At 43.1% G+C, this 20,659-nt stretch overlaps 1 non-coding gene across 1 annotated transcript; it reads left to right on the top strand.

Annotated features, from left to right (window-relative positions):
* Positions 1-1,779: 1,779 nt before the first annotated feature.
* LOC112391453 (U6 spliceosomal RNA) lies at positions 1,780-1,886 on the top strand. Its single transcript, XR_003001494.1, has one exon. It is a non-coding gene; the product is annotated as a U6 spliceosomal RNA (small nuclear RNA).
* The last annotated feature ends 18,773 nt before the right edge of the window (positions 1,887-20,659 follow it).

Here is a 20,659-nt window from a genome sequence, read left to right as displayed (position 1 = left end):
GCAGACACACACACACAAGGGTAGGACTGGGCAAGGTGGTAGCGTGCAGGGAGAAGACTCTGAACACAAAGCCACATCCCAGCAGGGGTTCGGGAGCAGCAGGGAGGGGGCTGTGGACTTGCTATCCACCAGCACCGCTCCTGGGCAGTGACGCAGCAGGGGCCGGTTACTTTAATCCATCACAGATCAGTTTCTACTTCCGTAACACAACAACAACAAAACAACTAACACAACGCGGCTGTCACGCAGAGCCCACGTGAGGATAAAGTGCTCTATAAATACCAGTTAATAATGAGAGATGTAGTGTTCCACGGAATACTAAGGTTTGCCCATCAGAAACTGATTCTAAAATGAAGGACTGCTACTGTCTTAAGATTTGGAGTAAAATAAACATGATGATTTGGGTGTAACCCCTAGGTAACAGATATCAGACTGCCTAATGATGAAATAACTGCTCGTACTTGATTAGTGTAAACTCATCAGCTTAAACTCTCAATAAATAGCCAAATCTTATCTGATTTTGGTTAACATAGTTCTTTTCATGATAAAGAAGCATAAGAACATAAGCAATAAATGGTCATCAGTTAGCCCATACTTCCCTAGACATTCCCCCTTTCATGAGTTCTGTTCAATAAAGTAATTCATCACATGCACACAGAAATGTGATTTTGTTCTGTCTTTAAAAGTTATTCCTATATAATGGATTTTTTAAAATTAGGTATGTTATGGTTGATCACATGATCTATTTTTCTTGGTTAAGTAAATATGGTTACCATACATGAAGACTGGACAGAAGCGTCTGCCTTCAACATTCAACATTATCCTTGCAGTACAGACTGTCCTTGCAGAATGCTAGTAATGTCACATATTTAGCTGCAGCTGGGGGTGGAATTGCAGGGAAAAGTATTATATAATTAGACTATAATTATTCTGGCATTGTATAACAAAGAGCCTCATTTTCCCCGTCTGCAGCAAGTGACAAAGTTGCCTGCCAACCTCGGGGGTGCAGGTAGATGCTTTAGACATCCTTGAATGCCCTAAGGAGCAGCGAAGACCATGGAGGGTCACTGTCCACCCCCATCCGCTGGGCCCAGATATCATACACCCAGGGAGAGTCAAACCACACACACACACACCATACTCCTCCAAAAGACAGAAAAGAAGTTGGAGACAGTTGAGGTACAACCAGCCAAAGGCATCAAAAGAAACTGACCATTTAGTCCTCCTCTGTCTTCTCCTATGGAGAACTCTTGCCTTCCCTCCCCTCTCTGCAGGGGTTACTCTTGTGCTCGTTGCTTGGGGAGGTCCCAACCAGCCAAGCTGAAGCTGATGCGGAAGGTGAGGGGACTGGGCTTCTGGGCAAACCCACCTTCCTGGGACCGCTGCTGCCTGGGCGAGGTCCATTCATCAGCTTTACGTTGATTTGTATTAAGAACCTGAGCCTTTTCAATGAGCCCAACGCTCCCAAACAGCTCATCACTGAGGGGTGAGAAGTTATGGCACTCACAGAGTGTTGTGTAGTTAGAACCTTGCCGAGTTCTGAACCTAACGAGTCCTTGAAAAGTTTTCAGTGCCCTGGCTCTAAGCAGATTTCATCAGCACGATAACTTGAAGCCCTTTCATTTAGCCCTGGTGCTGCCTGGGGATGTTTATTTCAAACGGCCAGCCCTGCCTTTGCCACGCCCCCCATGGGCAAGGCGCCTTCTGACCTCTTACATGTGCCATCACATTGAATGCTGCCTAAGAAAACTCAAGTAGTCATTTAAAATAAAATGAGGAGTGCTTGCTTCGGCAGCACATGTACTAAAACTGGAACGATACAGAGAAGAGTAGCATGGCCCCTGCGCCAGGATGACAAGCAAATTCGTGAAACGTTCCATATTTTTATAAAAAATGAGATACTAAAATAAATAAGTAAATAAAATGAGGGAATTACCTATCAAAGCAATAAGGCGTCTGCCGTTCATTTTTGTTGTAGAAAACGCAAGGTTGAAGAATTAAACCAAGATGAAATCTCTTTTCCTAATCCTATTTATTGTGAAAACATCTAAAATAAAAGTACAAAGTCTTTTTACCCTAAATAAAAGCAGAAGAGAGCCCCAGGAATAAAAACAATTAATGTACAATTAAAACTCATAAATTGCTATAGTAAAGGCAATGCGGTTTTCTTACGAAATTCTATGAAGTTCTCTGCAGGTAATAAATATATGGATACAAAGAAACCAAGGGATTTAACTGACACTCAAAAATCTTTGGCAATCTTCCTTACCAAAGAATTTCCACTGGTTTGAGATTCTTTTTTTTTTTAATACTTTCCCACCTCAAAAGGGACTGTTTATCCCCACACTTAATTTCTTAGAGCTCTCTATCCACCAAACAGTTGACTTCCCTGAGCAGGGTGAACCCCAGAAGGGCCTGCCTCTGGGGGTTCATGCCAATCCATTTTTCTTCCAAGGGACAGAGGAGGTCTCTGAAAAGTTAAGTTTAGAAAGGGTTCTGCTCTCTTTGAATGCAAATTCAGTAATCAAGGTAAGAAGTATAACCATTTCAATGAGATGCTATCCTTATTTTTCACTGAGCCTGAAAGCCTTGTGACCCCTCAGTGGGCCAGAGAGAGAAGCCAGAGCCCTCCTGGCATCCCATAGCCTGGAGCCACTTGGGACTGATCTCCCAGAGGCCACGGGCTATGAAGAGCCTCTTCTTTTCCCCTGCTCTCTCTGCTGAAGCAGGGCAGGTTGAAGAAATCAGGGTCCTAAGAGTGTGCTGGAGTAGAGCCTGAACAAAACCAGGCATGGGCTACAACTCTGATACTCCAAGATGTCCCAGAAGCAGAGCATCCTAGCACCGAGATGCTGAGAGAATCTGTTCATCTCAGAAGTAAGCACCAGAGAGAAGTTCTTAAAGCACTAGGCATGCATAAAGAGACTTAAAATCAGTTTCTTGAAGATACTTCATGCATATTGAGGCCACAAGCAGGCCTCATGAAATTGCTATCATGGATACGTAGCAATTACCATAGTTAGCATAATAAATATTCCCACGGGTTTGCCCCATCTATAACAATCCAAGTAGGAATTTATAAATGTTGCAAGTACAAAGTCATCCTCAAAGGCTATTCTTAATCTCGATCTAATTGTACAGAAGTTAAACAGTACTTTTCCTAGTGTATAATTTTAAAACTGCTGTAAATAGTGGAAAATACTGTCAAAAGAAGAAACGCCTTCAATTTATTTCATTATACCAGTGGGCTCCCAGTTTAGACTCTGCCATTTACCAGCTACGGTTACTTGTTCAACAGCTTCAGAATCCCTGGGATTCCGCTAAGAACCAGTGAACCTCAGCCTGAGGACAGACAAGCTTTGCTACAGAATGGTTAACCTTGTATTCATCCTATTTTGCTACATACCTTAACTTGAACTGTGAGCGAACTTCCCCATGTTCTATTTGAATCAGTTCATTATAGCAAGCAATTATGCTGCTATTCTCCATAAATCTCTGGAAAAAAAGCAAAGGTAATACATAAGACATATAAAATTACTTCTTAAATAGTCAAAGAAGCTTAACAGTTTCTCCAACCTCAGGTAACTCTGTTATATAAGACAACTAGTAGGTAAGATGAGATTAAATAAAACAATTGTCAAGTGTTTGAAATGCTTGTTTAAATGTATAACAAACAAGAGAGCAGAAACATCGCAGTTATTTATAACAAAGGTGGGAAAAACATTATGAACACTCACAGGAAAATAAAAACACAAGGGATAGAACACCTCCCCCAGCCTTGCTAATTACTGAAACACCTGTGCTTCTGTTGCACTAAGGAAAGTCTTCTAAAACCTGAGCCTAGATGTGTTCACGGCGTGTCACACTACGAGTGATGTCTTCTGGTGGGGAGAGGCAGTCTTTGCTTCCTTCCTCATCTTCTGAGTGCCTAACGCATCCTGCCCCTTCTCATATCTGTCTGACTGTCTGTCTGTCTCTCTCACATACATACACACACACTCTCTTCCACACATCTAGCATGGATGGCTTCTCCCTGTGGAATATCTGAGAAGCTCCCTGACTTTCCCTATGCCTCTGGTCCCCACCAGCCCAGGAGGAAGCTGGGAAGGGCTAAGGACAGAGGGGGAACCATGAACACACACAGAGGGAAATACTTTCTATTTACAAAGCAAAGTTAAACATGGTGAGGTTCTGGTTCAGCTTCTGGACAGGTGGAGATGATGTGTCAGTCTGTAACTGAGCTCTGAGTGGTGTTAGCTGATGCTTCATGAAGTACAAAAAAGGATCTGTGATAAAATAAGTCTTTGAAAAGGTTGGGATAAACGGTTTCCTTTGTTTTAAAATGAAAACCTCAGAAGTAAACTTTTGTGGACTAAGTCTAATTTATTTGCCTTAGGCTTTTATTATGCCTCTGTGCCTATGTGTGTAAGTATATATTTTATATGTATATATTTATATATATAAAATCATTCTATATTTTCACTTTCATATTTACGTAGTAACGTCTCCCTGTTGCATCTCCCCCCCACCCTCCCTATCCCACCACTCTAGGTGGTCACAAAGCACTGAGCTGATCTTCCTGTGCTATGCGGCTGCTTCCCACTAGCTATTTTACATTTGGTAGTGTATATATGTCAATGCCACTCTTTCACTTCATCCCAGCTTATCCTTCCCCCTCCCCATGTCCTCGAGTCCATTCCCTACATCTGCGTCTTTATTCCTGTCTGGCCCCTAGGTTCGTCAGAACCAATTTTTTTCTTAGATTCCATATATATGTGTTAGCACACGGTATTTGTTTTTCTCTTTCTGACTTACTTCACTCTGTATGACAGACTCTAGGTCCATCCACCTCACTACAAATGACTCAATTTTGTTTCTTTTTATGGCTGAGTAATATTCCATTGCATATATGTGCTACATCTTCTTCATCCATTCATCTGCCAATGGACACTTAGCTTGATTCCATGACCTGGCTGTTGTAAACAGAGATGCAATGAACACTGTGGTATATGACTCTTTTTTTTTTTTTTCTTTTTTGCGGGACACAGGTCTATCACTGTTGTGGCCTCTCCCATTGCGGAGCACAGGCTCTGGACGCGCAGGCTCAGCGGCCACGGCTCACAGGCCCAGCCGCTCAGCGGCATGTGGGATCTTCCCAGACCAGGACACGAACCCGTGTCCCCTGCATCAGCAGGCGGACTGTCAACCACTGCGCCACCAGGGAAGCCCTACTTCTTCTTTTTTTATTTGGATTCCTTTTCTTTCTTTTTCTTCTCTGATTGCTGTGGCTAAAACTTCCAAAACTGTGCTGAATTTTGTCAACAGCTTTTTCTGCATCTATTGAGATGATCATATGGCTTTTCTCCTTTAGCTTGTTAATATTGTTTATCACATTGATTGATTTGCATATATTGAAGAATCCTTGCATTCCTGGGATAAACCTCACTTGATCATGGTGTATGATCCTTCTAATGTGCTGTTGGATTCTGTTTGCTAGTATCTTGTTGAGGATTTTTGCATCTGTGTTCATCAGTGATATTGGCCTATAGTTTTCTTTTTTTGTGAACACCTTTGTCTGGTTTTGGTATCAGGATGATGGCGGCCTCATGGAATGAGTTTGGGAGTGTTCCTTCCTCTGCTATATTTTGGAAGAGTTTGAGAAGTTTTGGTGTTAGCTCTCCTCTAAATGTTTGATAGAATTTGCCTGTGAAGCCTCTGGTTCTGGGCTTTTGTTCGCTGGAAGATTTTTAATCATGGTGCTTGTGATTTTTAATTTCAGTGCCTGTGATTGGTCTGTTTATATTTTCAATTTCTTCCTGGTTCAGTCGCAAAAGATTGTGCTAAGAATTTCTCCCTTTTTTTCTTGATGAGTCTGGCTAATGGTTTATCAAGTTTGTTTATCTTCTCAAAGAAACAGCTTTTACTTTTATTGATCTTTGCTATTGTTTCCTTCATTTCTTTTTCATTTATTTCTGAGCACATCTTTATGATTTCTTTCCTTCTGCTAACTTTGGGGTTTTTTTGTTCTTCTTTCTCCAACTGCTTTAGGTGTAAGGTGAGATTGTTTATTTGAGATGTTTCTTGTTTCTTAGGGTAGGATTGTATTGCTATAAACTTCCCTCTTAGGACTGCTTTTGCTGCATCTCGTAGGTGTTGGGGTGTCGTGTTTTCATTTCTTTCTAGGTATTTATTGATACCTTCTAGAGAATTTTTAATTTCATTTATTGTGTTGTTCATCATTGGTTGTTTGCCCTTTAGTTCTTCTAGGTCTTGTTAAATGTTTCTTGTATTTTCTCCATTCTATTTCCAAGATTTTGGATCATCTTTACAATCATTACTCTGAATTCTTTTTCAGGTAGACTGCCTATTTCTTCTTCATTTGTTTGGTCTGGTGGGTTTTTACCTTGCTCCTTCATCTGCTGTGTGTTTCTCTGTCTTCTCATTTTGCTTAACTTACTGTGTTTGGGGTCTCCTTTTCACAGGCTGCAGGTTCGTAGGTCCCATTTTTTTTGGTTTCTGTCCCCAGTGGGTAAGGTTGGTTCAGTGGCTTGTGTAGGCTTCCCGGTGGAAGGTACTGGTACCTGTGTTCTGGTGAATGAGGCTGGATCTTTTCTTTCTGGTGGGCAGGACCATGTCTGGTGGTGTGTTTTGGGGTGCCTCTGAACATATTATGATTTTAGGCAGCATCTCTGCTACTGGGTGGGGTTGTGTTCCTGTCTTGCTAGTTGTTTGGCATGGGGTATTCAGCACTGGAGTTTGCTGGTCATTGGGTGGAGCTGGGTCTTAGCATTGAGATGGAGATCTCTGGGACAGCTCTCGTCGACTGCTATTACGTGGGGCCGGGAGGTCTCTGGTGGTCCAATGTCCTGAACTCGGCTCTCCCACCTCAGAGGCTCAGGCCTGACAGCCAGCCAGACTTCCCTTTTGGGAAGTCTGAGGTCTTCTGCCAGTGTTCAGTAGGTGTTCTGTAGGAGTTGTTCCACATGTAGATGTATTTTTGATGTATTTGTGGGGAGGAAGGTGATCTCCATGTCTTAGTCCTCTGCCATCTTGAAGGTCCTACCGTAATTTTTTATAATTCTTATTTTTCTTTAGGTCTCCTAAGAACTTCCAGTGCGGTGAAGATCAGCCTTCTGTTAGGTGATGGTTTCTAAACACTGGAGCACTTTGTTTGCACATAAGTGGCACTCAGTAAGTGTTTTGTAGACTAAGGGCAGTGGGAAAATATTTGCGGAATTTTCTAGACTATCATTAACCCCGAAATCTGAAATAAATCGAGTGAACCAAGAACAGTGGTCTTCAAACTTCAACATGCTAAGAATAACCTGGGTGTTTGGTTAAAATGCAGCTTCCTGGGCCCCGCTTCCAGAAACGTAGGCAGGTGTCTTTAGTACAGGATTTCCCCATATGCTTGGGTGCGATGCTGCTAACATGCACTGTACCTTCTCAGGGGTAAGAGGAGGAGAATCAGTCTTCACTGATTTTCCACACTTACTCGACCACAGAAGCCTTTTGTCATGGACACCCATTAAAAGCTTTGGGACACTAGTGTTCCATGGAACACTCTGGGAAACATGACTTTGGTTTACCCGGCATGAAGTTGGGAGTTAAACACCAAATATTTGCATCTTGACTTATTATGAGTATGAGCTCTGCAAGGTAGTCATCTTGAGCCTGTTTCCTCCTCTGCAAAAATGGAGAAAATACCAAACCTCTCATCTGTAGAAGAGGATCAAGTCAGTCACCTAGAATGGAGCCCGACAAATAATAAACCTTGGTTCTCCACTTCTTCCTCCACACAACGTCTCTCCAGGGAGGAACTGTGTCTGACTGCCGTATCCCCGACACGCCTAGCACACCACCTTGCACAGAGTAAGTGCTCCATAAAGACTTGCTGAATGAACTTGTAAACACCATTCCAAATAGAAAAGGGGTACACAAAGGCTCATACAAAAACAAGTTGCAATCGCCCTTTGCTAAGATGCTCTTTCTAAAAACTCAGAGTGGGCTGAGCACCATGCAGTCGGCCACTCATGCACAGCTATAGCGGCTTCAAGAGGAGCTGCTCTGGGATATTTGATGGTACAATGTGTTCCTGGATCCCCACTCAGGGACCCATCAACTGAGGCACTGGTCAATTAGCTAGTAACACAGAGCCAAGTTTCAGCAGATGATTTAATACAATCACAACAACTCAGAGATGGGAAACAACTTCACAGAAGGCAAGAAGAACAGCTGGCATATTTGGAAGGGTGTTTGGGTAGAAAGTTGCCAGAGACAAGATTTTGCCCAAAAAAAAGGAGACCAGCCACCTGGAGAGCAGCCTCAGCCGATTCTGTGCCACTGTAACTCAGGAGGGAAAGCCTGTTAGGTGCGGCATGCCTCTCTCGGAAAGAGCCCCAACTCCTTGGGGGCAACCTGACCTGGCTGGCAAATGGCCTTGATCAGACCCAGCACTAAAGACTACCAGGTGGCCCCTGACAGATACTGTTTTTCATGCTTCCACAAAGGGCTTTACTCACCATGGCTGCCTGCAAAGAGTAGCATCGTATCAAGACAGAGAAACGAAACCTTCCAGAGCAGCACAGACAGGTTACAAAAAAGAATAAAAAGGAACAATGGTATTTTCCCTCCTAAATTCACTTAATAGCGTTTGCACCCAAACAGGGCAGATGTCTCTCCTAAGCTTTTCTGTGAGTAGACGTGCAATCTTAGCCCCCCAGACAAGATACTATCACTCCTAATGACACCAACCTCCACACCAGTTGGTCAGAGGCAGGATCGGTGAACTAAAAGCTGAATTCCAAAAGGGCACTCAACAGCACCTATGGCAACGGGGGCTCATGGCCATAACCCACGGTGTGTCTTGCCTGCCCCAGCCCCTCCACAGGTCATGTGGAGAACCTCCATGCTCACATTCTGAGAGGCCCTGCCTCAGATGTGAAGGACAGCCTTGGGCTGAGGTGCATGGGTGGTCAACGTTACATGGAAGATTTAAGAAAACTGAGTAATTTCAAGTCATTCCTCAGAAAATGAGTAAGTAAAGACGTCCCAGCCACACGACTTCTTGGATGACTTTCCTTTTGCAACTCTCCATTCCGAAACTCAGAAGCATTGTCTCATTAAGCTGTGGCAAGCACGCCAGAACGGCGTCTGGAACCGAGTGCCAGCCTCTGAGAGATGTGATGACGGACAGGAGCGAAGAGTTAAGGGAGTGAGTGATACTGCTGACCGGAAACATTCATTTCTATCACAATTGTGAACCGCAGCACTGCCTTCAACGTTTTATACAGCACTGCTGCTTCTCCACGGAAGCACACCAAAGCACAAAACAACTGCATCCCATGGGCAACTTCTGCTTCTCTGTGATTGACAATAAACAAGGGATCTTTCTGAATCCAGAGTAGCCAACCACCATTGCTTAAAGCACCCAAAGGAATTTTCATAATTCACGAGGCACTGGCAGTCTCCTATTTTTGAAGGAAAAGGATGCATCACACCATCTATTTGAGACTCAGATTACTCCTATCAAAAGACCTTGAGATACCCGGTAAACCTAGTTATTTAGGTTTTTGGTAAGTCTACTTAATCAATCTCAATCTTCTAGTTGAGTATCAGGGTCAAAGAACTTTTCTTTGCTGATGTTTTTGGTTTAAACCAGGAGTTCACAAGATGCCACAGGTCACTTGCTTGAGTTTAAATTACCCGCAAAAGTTGCCCAAGTCAACTGTGACCTCTACCTTATTTTTTCCAAAGGGTAATCTTTTATTTTTTTAATAGAAGAAATATACGCTTGTTATTAAAAAAATTCAAGCATACAAAGTGAGGTCCTCCACAATTTCTCTGTAAGGGTTTGCAATATTTTAATATTATGAAATACATTTCCTTTAAACAGTCATGTTTTGACTATCTTTCTCCACCCCTTTTCTTCTCTCTTTCAAATCCATCACGTTGTTTTCTGTTTGCATGCACACGGCCTCACCTCCAACCAAACCTTCAGACTGCCCTTACCCTGAGATACTGGGTAAGCCTAGGTATTTAGTTTGTTAAGTTTCCTTGGAGTAATCAGTCTTCATCCCCAAGTTGAATATCAGTGTTTTTCATGTAGTTGTCACTCAGAATTTTCCTTTGCTGACATTTATGGCTTCAATGAGGAGTTCCCAAGATGCCATTGCTGTCATGGGCCTGTCCCCAGGGTGTAAGCTATGGCTGGGCCCTTGATGAACACAGAGCCCTGGGTGCCGATCTGGTGGACTAACTATACATAATCACACACATACACGCTAACTGACGGGACTGATTTAAATGAGATTACTTTGGGACTAGAGAATTTCAACCTGATATAAGAAGACAGGTTTTTTACATCATTACATATCTGTAGCTAAGATATATGAAGTTATGAGAGAAAAAGGAAAAAAGCCTGACCAGCAGGTGCTCGTCACCATCCCATGAGAACAACTGCTTCCTTTCCCTCACAGTTCTGGGGCTGAATGCCTATAACAGTATGCTTAGCTGTTTGGCTAAGGTTAGGTATCTGTATCTGAGAGAGGTGCTAGTTCATCTTTTACATACCCGGTTGAAGCCTGCGTGCAGAAGAGGGAGGACCGAGGCCTCTTCATAGTCGCCAGATCTGTAGCAAAGCAGAAAATGTGGTCACTCAGCAGATATACAAATCGGGATTCCTCACACTGAAACTCGGAGAGCGCAAGGCAAGCAGGGAGACAGCTGTGAGAGTGCCTTTCTGCCCAGCACGTGCCCGCAGGGTGCACCTGCCTTGTAAGAACCCAGACTCCCACGTCCGCCTTCAGGTGCAGAAAGAACACAGACAGTAGAAGGAACTCCAGCAGTGTGCGTGAAAGGTGCACACGACAGGCCCTCTCCAACTCTGGGCTCCTTGGGAGTTGGAGCAAATGTACCGGAGCAGTCCCATAAAGGGACAAGGAAGGTGCAACGCTCATCCCAGAGACCACTGTCCTCTTTGAGATCCCCAAACCTTCTGGAAGCACGACTCCCACCCCAAGACTTAGGTGGGTCCAACTCTCAGGAAGACAACTGGCATTAGAGGCTGCAGCACCCCAGAGCCAATGGGAAAGAAGTGTCATCAGGAAAGCCAAGTGAGAAGGGAAGACGTCAGAAATTGATTACTGGCACTCATCTCGGGGGAGGTTTCCTACACTGAGCCTGCAGTTGGGTCTCAGAACTTCAGTTTGAATACAAGGACGGGGTGGGGGTCAGCTGGTCATGAAGTCATGCTGTAGCTCTGTTGCCACCTTTATGAGAAACGGTGTCCCCAAGACAGCGAGCAAGTAGCATGGCATACACACCTTAGAAAACAGGGAAGAAAAATGGGACAATGGGGACTGGGTGGAGAAGCAGAAAGAGAACAGGAAGAGAAATCCCAGTGCCTATTTGTGGCATTACCTGTGGCATTTTCCCAGCAGGGAAAAGCTGTCCTTCCTACCCCCTTTCCTCCCTAGGAACTCAAGGTTCTACCCTCTCTGAACAATAAAGGGCTCCAAAGGGTATTAATAATGTTCTGTTTCATAAGCTGGGTGGCACAAGCAGCATTAATTTTATTATTAACTTCCTCTATAAATGAAATACTTAAAAAATAGGGGGGAAAAAGTGAAAAATAATAACAAGACACAGCAAGCCATTACCTGTCAAGGACAAGTACACATGAATAAGAAAAAAATGAATGTTTTGTCTTGGGTCCATGGAATCAGCCAGGCTTTGGGAAATGCTCTGTGGCTTGGTACCCTTCTGGTACCCATGTCAAGACCCTAAGACCCTGTTAAGAGCTCACATCCCCAGAAGATAAAATATAAGCAAGAGGGCTGAAGAAGGCTAGTCTCACATCTCGGTTCCCCTCGCTCTTTCTTGCTGAGATCCCATCCCCCACCAAGATGGCAAGATGGTAAGAAACCAATGGGACAGTTTCTTCACTTTCCTGGGCCAAGAGCCTGTGGTAGGTGTCCAAGTGAAGAGACACAGCTCCTATCAAGAGACTCAAGGAGTAGCAGGTGAGGAGAAGTCTTTGGTTAGGGCAAGACTTGGAAGCCAGGATTTCCCACTGTTCCAATATGGCTTTGGAATGGATATTTCAAATCTCCCCTGGGCGGCGCCTGCCTGAGGGAGGCTGAAACTCTGAGTTGCTGGCCTGTCAGCTCCTTCAGGGCAGAATCTGTGCCAATCACCCCAGTGGGGCCATCCTGCTGTCCTGCTTCTAGCCACATAACAGTCCCAACATAAACTGCACAATCCTTTTCTTGCGGTGGCTTTAGCGCCTGCTCTCATGCTATAATCTGTTTCTTCTTAAGTGAAAAAAGTAAGCATTCTCCTATCTCTTTTCTTCAAAGAGAAAAGATAAGCTGGAACGATGTTCTCTCCAGACCTCCTCCTCCCCAGATTCTCTACTCATTTCCAGCATATAATGAGTAACCATTTTTTTCTTGAAGTGTGTATGTGCTGACAGAAATTAGATAGGGTAAAGAGAAAAATCCAAATATTTCTAGAAACTTGCAAAACAAAGAAAATCCCAAGTAAGATCTAAGGTTGTTGCTGTGAGGCCAAAGACCTCCCCCTTGCTTTGCCAGCTCAAAGGCTGAATTACAACAGACCAATGTTTCAGGAGGAAGAGTAGTACTCCCAGCTGGGAACGGGAGGTGAGCTTACGCTTGTGAAACCACCGCAAGAATCACCGTGTGCTCCGAGGGATTTGTGGCCCGGATCGACCTGCAAGGAGAAAGCTCCAAGTCAAACCAGTGATTAGGCCTTGTTCCGTTAACAGAATACAGGACTTCTTCACAGTGAAAATGGCACAAAATCAAACGTCCCTGTAAAGAAGAAGTCTGAAAACACATGGAAAACAACAAAAAAAGATGCCCTTGCGGATTAGGACAGTCTCTTTCTTTTACTAAAAAAAAAAAAAAATTTTTTTTTAACTCCCAGGCGATTCTCCAGTAGGTCAGACCTGCCAATTTTCCACTTCAAAAACTGGCAAATTCCACTTAACTTCCATGTTTTCTGATTGAGATTCCACTCTGCAAGAAAATTGGCAGTCCTACAATTCTCTAGTTATCAATTTGTACTTGGGGAGCTAACTGGGATGGATCTTTTTTTCTTTTAAAATAGTAGATAGTTCAGAAAGTTGCCCTTAGAAGGACTGCTGGCAGATGGATGTACACGTGCAGGTTAAGGTCTTTTAAAAATTTCACAAAGAGCCATCTCAATTTTTCAGTTGTACTGTTATTTGTGCTCAAATACTTTAAACAACTGAGTCATCAACTAGGGCTGAGAAATGGTCAATACAGTAACTGTCACTATAATGATATTTGTTGTACCATGACCGCCTGTCTATAATTTGTTTATTCCCTAGGAATTTAACAGGGTTAAAATATGTAAGGATATAGAATTCTGAGGTCCATGATACCAGAAAATGTGCTATGCTGCAGCTCAGATTCTGGATTATTCTGGTCAGGGGTCATGAGTTGGATGAACTCTTAATAAAGGGCCACATGCTTGAGTCTTAGTACAAATAAGCATGCTTGTTTCCATCCATCTCCTTGGTCTGACCTCTCTTTATTTCGAGATCCTTCAGAAGGGAACCAACACCTCTAAGAACAGAAGGCTGAGGAATTTGTGAAACAACCTGTATTTGTTTCTTTATAGCTACTGGCATTTCTGCCCCTCTCCATTTTTTTTTTTTTTTTTGCGGTATGCGGGCCTCTCACTGTTGTGGCCTCTCCCGTTGCGGAGCACAGGCTCCGGACGCGCAGGCTCAGCAGCCATGGCTCACGGGCCCAGCCGCTCCGCGGCATGTGGGATCCTCCCAGACCGGGGCACGAACCCGTGTTCCCTGCATCAGCAGGCGGACTCTCAACCACTGCGCCACCAGGGAAGCCCCCCTCTCCATTTTAAAGTGTATGCATTACTGCTCCCCCAGGGACAGCCAGCTCATACTGCTTCATCCTCTTTGACTAAATTTCTTCACCTTTCTCTAAAAATGTACCTTCCCCATGTCCTATTCCTTGAGACCTCACTGTATGTGAGTAGAAGGCTCAAGAAAAGACCAGCTGCTGTCTTCCTGGGAAATGAAGGTTCCCCTTGTGGATAAATGGTATTTGAACGAGCTCCTTTGGAGAGACGCCTGAACTCACTATGGGCAGCAGGGGTAATGCCAGCCCAGACCACTTCCCACTCAGCCACCCTACCCCCTATCACGTCCTGGTAACGTGAAGCTACACTTATATCCTACTTAGGAGCCTACTGAAATCTCAGCAGAAATACCAGGTGCACCTAATGAAAAAAAATGTACAGAGTTTCAGAGGTGCGCTCTCATTTCTAGGGAGATGCTAAACACCTGCACCTTCCTTCAGCCTCTTCCACCCCCAGGAGGTGTCATGGGTACACTGCTGGGCTGCATTCTAAGGGGTGGGGCTTAGGCAAGAGAAAACATGTTATGAACATAACTGGGCTGGAGCTCATGCTTGCTTAGCTTCTTTTGAGATTGGCTTCTGTGTTTTAGGTCCCTTCCTGCTGCTGACCCCTTCTCTCTCATTCCTCCAAAGGAACTGGTGTGGCCAGAGAGACCTGGACCTCTTCCTGGTTGAGAGGACTAAGGGGGAGCTGGGCACAGGTGAGGCCAGGGTCCAAGGAAGCGTGGTAAGCTAAGGTCCAGTCCAGCTCAAAAACCAGAGATCTTGGGCCATAGATGACAATGAAGAAGGCACATCTGCTGGGAATGCGTCCCCACTCATCTTAGGGAAGATGTGCTGGCAGTCCAGCATTCAGGAATCTCACCATCCTCAACATGACTGGTAACAGTCAGTAAACGCACCAGCAGATACATAACCTGGCTTCTGAACTGCACTGATGCCCCACTGTTTTTCTGTGCAGCTAAGACAAACATTCACTCATCAGGAAACAAAACTACATTTCTTTATATTCAAGGAAGGTTACGAAGCTTACCTGCTAACTGGGGCCTTTGCCTGAATTAAAAGAATTCTTCCTATTCATTTCTTCTTTTTACATCTGAAGCCTGTCTTAAACCATTCTGTATATGCACAAAGGACTGTGCTATTTCTACTACAAAATCATGTAAGAAGAGTAAGTGGAGACCAGGAAAAAGCAGACCTGCTTAGTTATAAGAGACCCAATTCTAGCCTGAAAATCATTTTATACACACACATGCACACATATATATATACATACACATGTTATCTATTTCTTAACACTAAAAATACCCAAATATTTTGTGACACATTTTAGTATTATATACTTAAATAGGCAAATGTTTCTATGCAGGAAGATCGGATTATTTGGGACCAGTAAGACATTTTTAAAAAGGTTCCTTAAGAAAGTTTCTTCTTTGGAAAACTGAAAATGGTCCAAGTATAGCAAGGTGATGCCGTGACAAGAAACTTCTCTTAACGCACGAATTCCTTGTCAGGGTACCAAAGGGTCTAAGGAACCATTTCCCTACCTTTCATTTCACTTGCTAATATTCAAGACAATTCCAGCTCCATATGTATTTGGAGTCTATCTTGGACTAGCATTTAATTAGTGACCTCTTCCCATCCAGCTTCAAAGCATTCCACTTGTGTTAAATAGATCAGTTCATCCAGAGCTAACTCTGATGACTGCATTTGTTTATGAACAGGCAAGCATTTCCTCCCCAGAGCGCAAGCATTTCTGTAAACAAGCAGGGGGTTTGGATCCCTGGAAGATTTTCTGCTGCTGCAAAGTAGCTGCCTTCCCTCCACGACTGCTGTAGAATCCACCCATCTGTGTCAGGCAGAGAAAAATGGTCTATTTCACACATTTCTGATGTTCATTTTGGGACAGAATAATTAAGATTAAAATATCTGGTTTAAATCCAAACTCTATCTCTGTAACAAGAACTGTGTGAATTTCAGTTTTTCCTTTTGGTGAAACATGAGCAATACTCAAGGGGAGAAAACACCCTGAAGTTTTCAGTGGAGACTAGCTCACACCTCTAAATTCATCGGAACTCAAATGTGGAGAAATAGAAAAGGCCATAGGAGGAGCTACAGCCTTCACCACAGAAAGCTGTATGTACCACTTAGAAACATCAACACATATTTTAGAAATATTTGGGCTAGAACTAAAGACATCTTTAAATGAACTTCATTTTAAGCTGTTAAGTGGACATTTACTAACATATTAACATATCTAAGGTACCTGCACACTGCTTCTGCATCAAAGTTTCGAGTTTGTCTGTGGTCGATCACAATAATCTCATGATGTTTATCTAGGAAGCATTCCAGGGCTGACTCCGGAGTCCGAGCAATATTACATCTGTAACCGGCTCTGTCACAGGCCCACCAGAATCCATCACTCTGACTGTCTTCCTTCGCAAAGATCAGCAAAACCTGGAACACAAAGAAAAGAGAATCTTGACAGTAATCATCATCCTTAGAGAGCAGTACTGTCTATGCTAACACATACATATGGAATTTAAGAAAAAGAAATGTCATGAAGAACCTAGGGGTAAGACAGGAATAAAGACACAGACCTACTAGAGAATGGACGTGAGCATATGGGGAGGGGGAAGGGTGAGCTGTGACAAAGCGAGAGAGTGGCATGGACATATATACACTACCAAACGTAAGGTAGATAGTGGGAAGAAGCCGCATAGCACAGGGAGATCAGCTCGGTGCTTTGTGACCACCTAGAGGGGTGGGATAGGGAGGGTGGGAGGGAGGAAGATGCAAGAGGGAAGAGATATGGGAACATATGTACATGTATAACTGATTCACTTTGTTATAAAGCAAAAACTAACACACCATTGTAAAGCAATTATACTCCAATAAAGATGCAAAAAAAAATAGAAAATAAATTTTTTTTAAAAATTAAAGAAAATTAAAAAATAAATAAACAGCCAAAAAAAAAGAAAAAAGCGGGCCTACAAGATACTGGTTTAAAATGCAGCCTCTGGAGAGAAGCTACCTGGGTTCAAATCCCAGCTGGTCCACTGATTCTAGGGTGTCTTTGAACAAGGTAGTTCATCTCTTCAGCCTACAGCTTCTCCAATGTCAGATGTGCTAAGAACAGTGCCCTGTAAGCTAGCTATGAGGCCTGAGCGAGCACAGAATACATGGTCCATCACTCTGCTGGTGGCTGTTACCCATTTGTAACTTCCTAAGTGGCTTTGTTTTTAAATAGACTGAGCACTATGAAAATAGGCTAATCAACACAAGTTAGACTATGATTCACATACACACATATTTGGGGCCAGGGCAGCTGGTGTTCGTCTCAAGGTACCTGGCCACCTCTCTAAACTGAGCACTTAAATCCTTATCCAGACACAGAAGGGACGGGAACTCAAAACAATCTCAAAAACGAATTCCAACACCTAGCGTTTGCCAAATCTAGAAAGAACAATCATGAAATGTGAAGCTATTGGAGCTAAGGTGAGGAAACGTGCCTCTTTTTTCTTCATCGAAAAGTGAAGCCCTGCTCCCTGGTAAGAAGGTAGCCATACTTCCCACCATGTTGCCCTTCTTCATTCCCTGGGCTCTGGGACCCAGATTCCCTGGTGGCCAGAAAGCCAGAGATGGCGATACCACCACCTGAACTTGTTCATTTATTTGCTTATGGTCTATCTTCCCCACTAGAATTGAGCTCCAGGACAGCAAGGACCTGCCTGTCTTTTTCCTGCTGTGACCCCCCTGCCGGTCAGCACTTACTATCTGAGTGAAAGGATAACTACGTGCTGGGTTTCTGCAAAATGTAAGAGGGTTTTTACTGTCAATTGGAATAAAACTACGTCACAGCAATAGGTCTAATAAGAAATACATATAATAATCTCAAGATATTGATAAGGCATTTAATATTCTTCACCAACCACTTCTGATTTAAACAATTAGGAACAGAAGGGAAGTTTCTGGTCCTTTAAGCCCATAGCCAATACTATTCTTCATGAGGAAATTCTGAATGTGTTTCATTTAAAGTCAGAAACAAGACAAAGTGTCCAATAATTACCACTACATTTTAAAAATGCTTCATTAATTGACAATACATAGAAAAACAGAAACAACAGTATAATTACCCCCATGTACCCATCACCCGGCTTCAGCAATAACCAACTCCTGGCCAATCTAGCTTCAATTCTATCCCTAGCCACTTTCCAACTCCTGTATCAGCTTGCAGTAAATCCCACATATTTCGTCCATATGCATTTATTAAAGACTCTTTTCTAAAAAAAAGAAAGAAACCACAACACCATTTCATACCTAAACTTCTCCAATAATTCCTTACTGTTAAACATCTGAATGTATTATAAATGTCATTTGTTCTACACTGTTTGAATCATTTCCTGTTTTCTCAAATGCCATGTTTCCAGAAGAGAAATAATATTTTTCAGTATGATTTTGACATTTACTTCTTAGCACATGGCTTGAAATCACATGCCAGTAACACATGAGGCAGCCACACTTATTAACGGCTCACTCTGGGCACGGGTCTGTCACTCCTCAGGTCAGTCTATACCCCAAAACCTCAGCTACAGAGCTACTTCTAGGAAGAAACGGGAGGTGGCTCTTCCAAGAGAAGTGAGGGGCTCAGCCTTGTGGATCTTGAGAGTGAAGAGAAAGCCTTCAAACAGAACTGTTAACAATGGAGCTACCATGAAAAAAATCAGGTAGAATAAACTGGCTTGTACAAAAAGTCACCAGCCCTTTACTTGATGTAGCTGTGGCATTAGCAAGAGAAACTCAATAAGCAAAGCCTAGAAGTCAGAAAAGTTGACAGGACTTCTTATCTCATCTGTCTGGCTGAACTACGATTGCTAAGCAAGAATCTCAACACTTTATATTTCCTTTATACCATTTATGCCTCAATATTTGACGAATGCAATAAGAACCTAACTGTATTCCCATATTGGACATTGCTACAGTTATTAATCTCATATGTCTTAGATGTCCTTAAAAGACGGGAGTGCTCCACTTTTGGAAAAATAAAGTCATTATTCAAGTATTTCCTGAGCACCTGCTATGTGCCAGCACCTACTATGTGCTTACTATGTGCACCTACTATGTATCTACTATGTTTTTAATTGCTTGGAGTATGCTGATGAACAAAATAAAGACCTCTTGCATTGTAGGGGTAAAGAAACAAACAACAGGCATGAGAAATAAGCAAATGATATGGAAAGTTAAAAGTGGTAAGTGCTAGGTAAAGACAGTAGGGTTGAGTAAGAGGGATCCAGAGTGGGTGCTGGGACCAGTATTAAGTAAGGTGGTTAGGGTAAGCCTCACCGAGAAAGTGACATGTGAGCAAATACCTGAAGGAAATGAAAAAGTCAAGTTGATAACTGAAGAAAAAGCATTCCACAAACAGGGAACAGATCCACTGGTTCCTATAGTGGGACTCATGCCTGATGTGTTCAAGGAACTCAAGGAAGCCAGTGTGACAGACAGGAGTGTGAGCTGGTGGGAGAGGAAGTGGAGCTCACAGCAGAGGGCTCGATCTTGGTAATGCCTGGTTTAGGAACTTACACCAGATTTCACTTGCAAACTTAAAAACCAGTTCAAAGTGGGGAGTTGTATTAATTATGCCTCGTTAATTTTGATATTTCTGATGCTTTGACGTCTGGAGCCTTGCTGACCCTGGAGAGATGCCCCAGGGGGATAACCAATTCTCCAACCCCTAGAGAAAGCAAATGACTTGCCTAGGAACGCACTTTTCATATGCAAACCAATCCAGTCCGTACTCCTACCACCTCTATCACTTGCTAACCCTCTGGACCACTATCTACCTGCTCTAATCACTGCAGCGCCAGGCACCAGACAACTAGGGACAGCCCTTCTGCCCAACACTCTTCTGGAATGATTCAAACTAGCTAAACCTGTCTACCCTGCTTTCCCTGCCTCACAGCTTCCCACAGAAACCACAGTCAAGGCTCTGGCCCACATTTTCCCCTTTAGGCTCCCTGCCTCCAATCAACCTTAGTGCTTCCCTCTGTGGTCCTGCACTGACCACCCCTCCTCTCAGAAACTGTAACAAACTATCTTTCAGTGACAGTCTCTCCTAATCTGTTGGCCTCTCCCTAACTGAATAAAAATTAAAATCTACATATTGAAACAAGAGTATTTATATTACAAGAGTACTCACTAGAAAATCTCTCTAGGTAGTATTCAAAATTTTTTCCATTTATAAAAAAATAATTCAGAAAAACTACTTTTCAATAATCCAACTCCTAAGCAAAGTGAAAGTCTACGGGAATTAAAAAACTATATATATATTTTAGAGTAAAATACTATAGTAATCAGTTTTTTTAAGGTCTGCCTATCTCTGGAAAATTCTATCTTCTCTAGGAAAGCAGCGCACGCAAGTAACCAAAGCTGTACTCTCTGTCCCCATCTCCTAGGCCACAGATGGACTAATAATGTTATTTCTGGGAATTTGAAATGTGAACAGAGAGACACAGAGGCTGGGAATTAGGACCCATGGCTCATTAATAGTAGAGATACTGAAGGAAGAACCCTAAATCCCTTCTGTCAAAATACTCAGAGATGGCTCATTGTCACCCTTTCTAAGCCATGGCTTTTCAACTCTTCTTTGGATTCTGAAAAAAAACACACTATCTATTTCTTACTCATTTACTATTTCGTGTAAGACAGCTGTTACTTAAAAC

This window comes from Neophocaena asiaeorientalis, unplaced genomic scaffold (genome assembly GCF_003031525.2).
Source record: "Neophocaena asiaeorientalis asiaeorientalis breed wild unplaced genomic scaffold, Neophocaena_asiaeorientalis_V1.1 scaffold515, whole genome shotgun sequence".
Classification (NCBI taxonomy): domain Eukaryota; kingdom Metazoa; phylum Chordata; class Mammalia; order Artiodactyla; family Phocoenidae; genus Neophocaena; species Neophocaena asiaeorientalis.
Note: the sequence above shows the minus strand (reverse complement) of the source record. Positions and strands in the feature narration are given on the sequence as shown.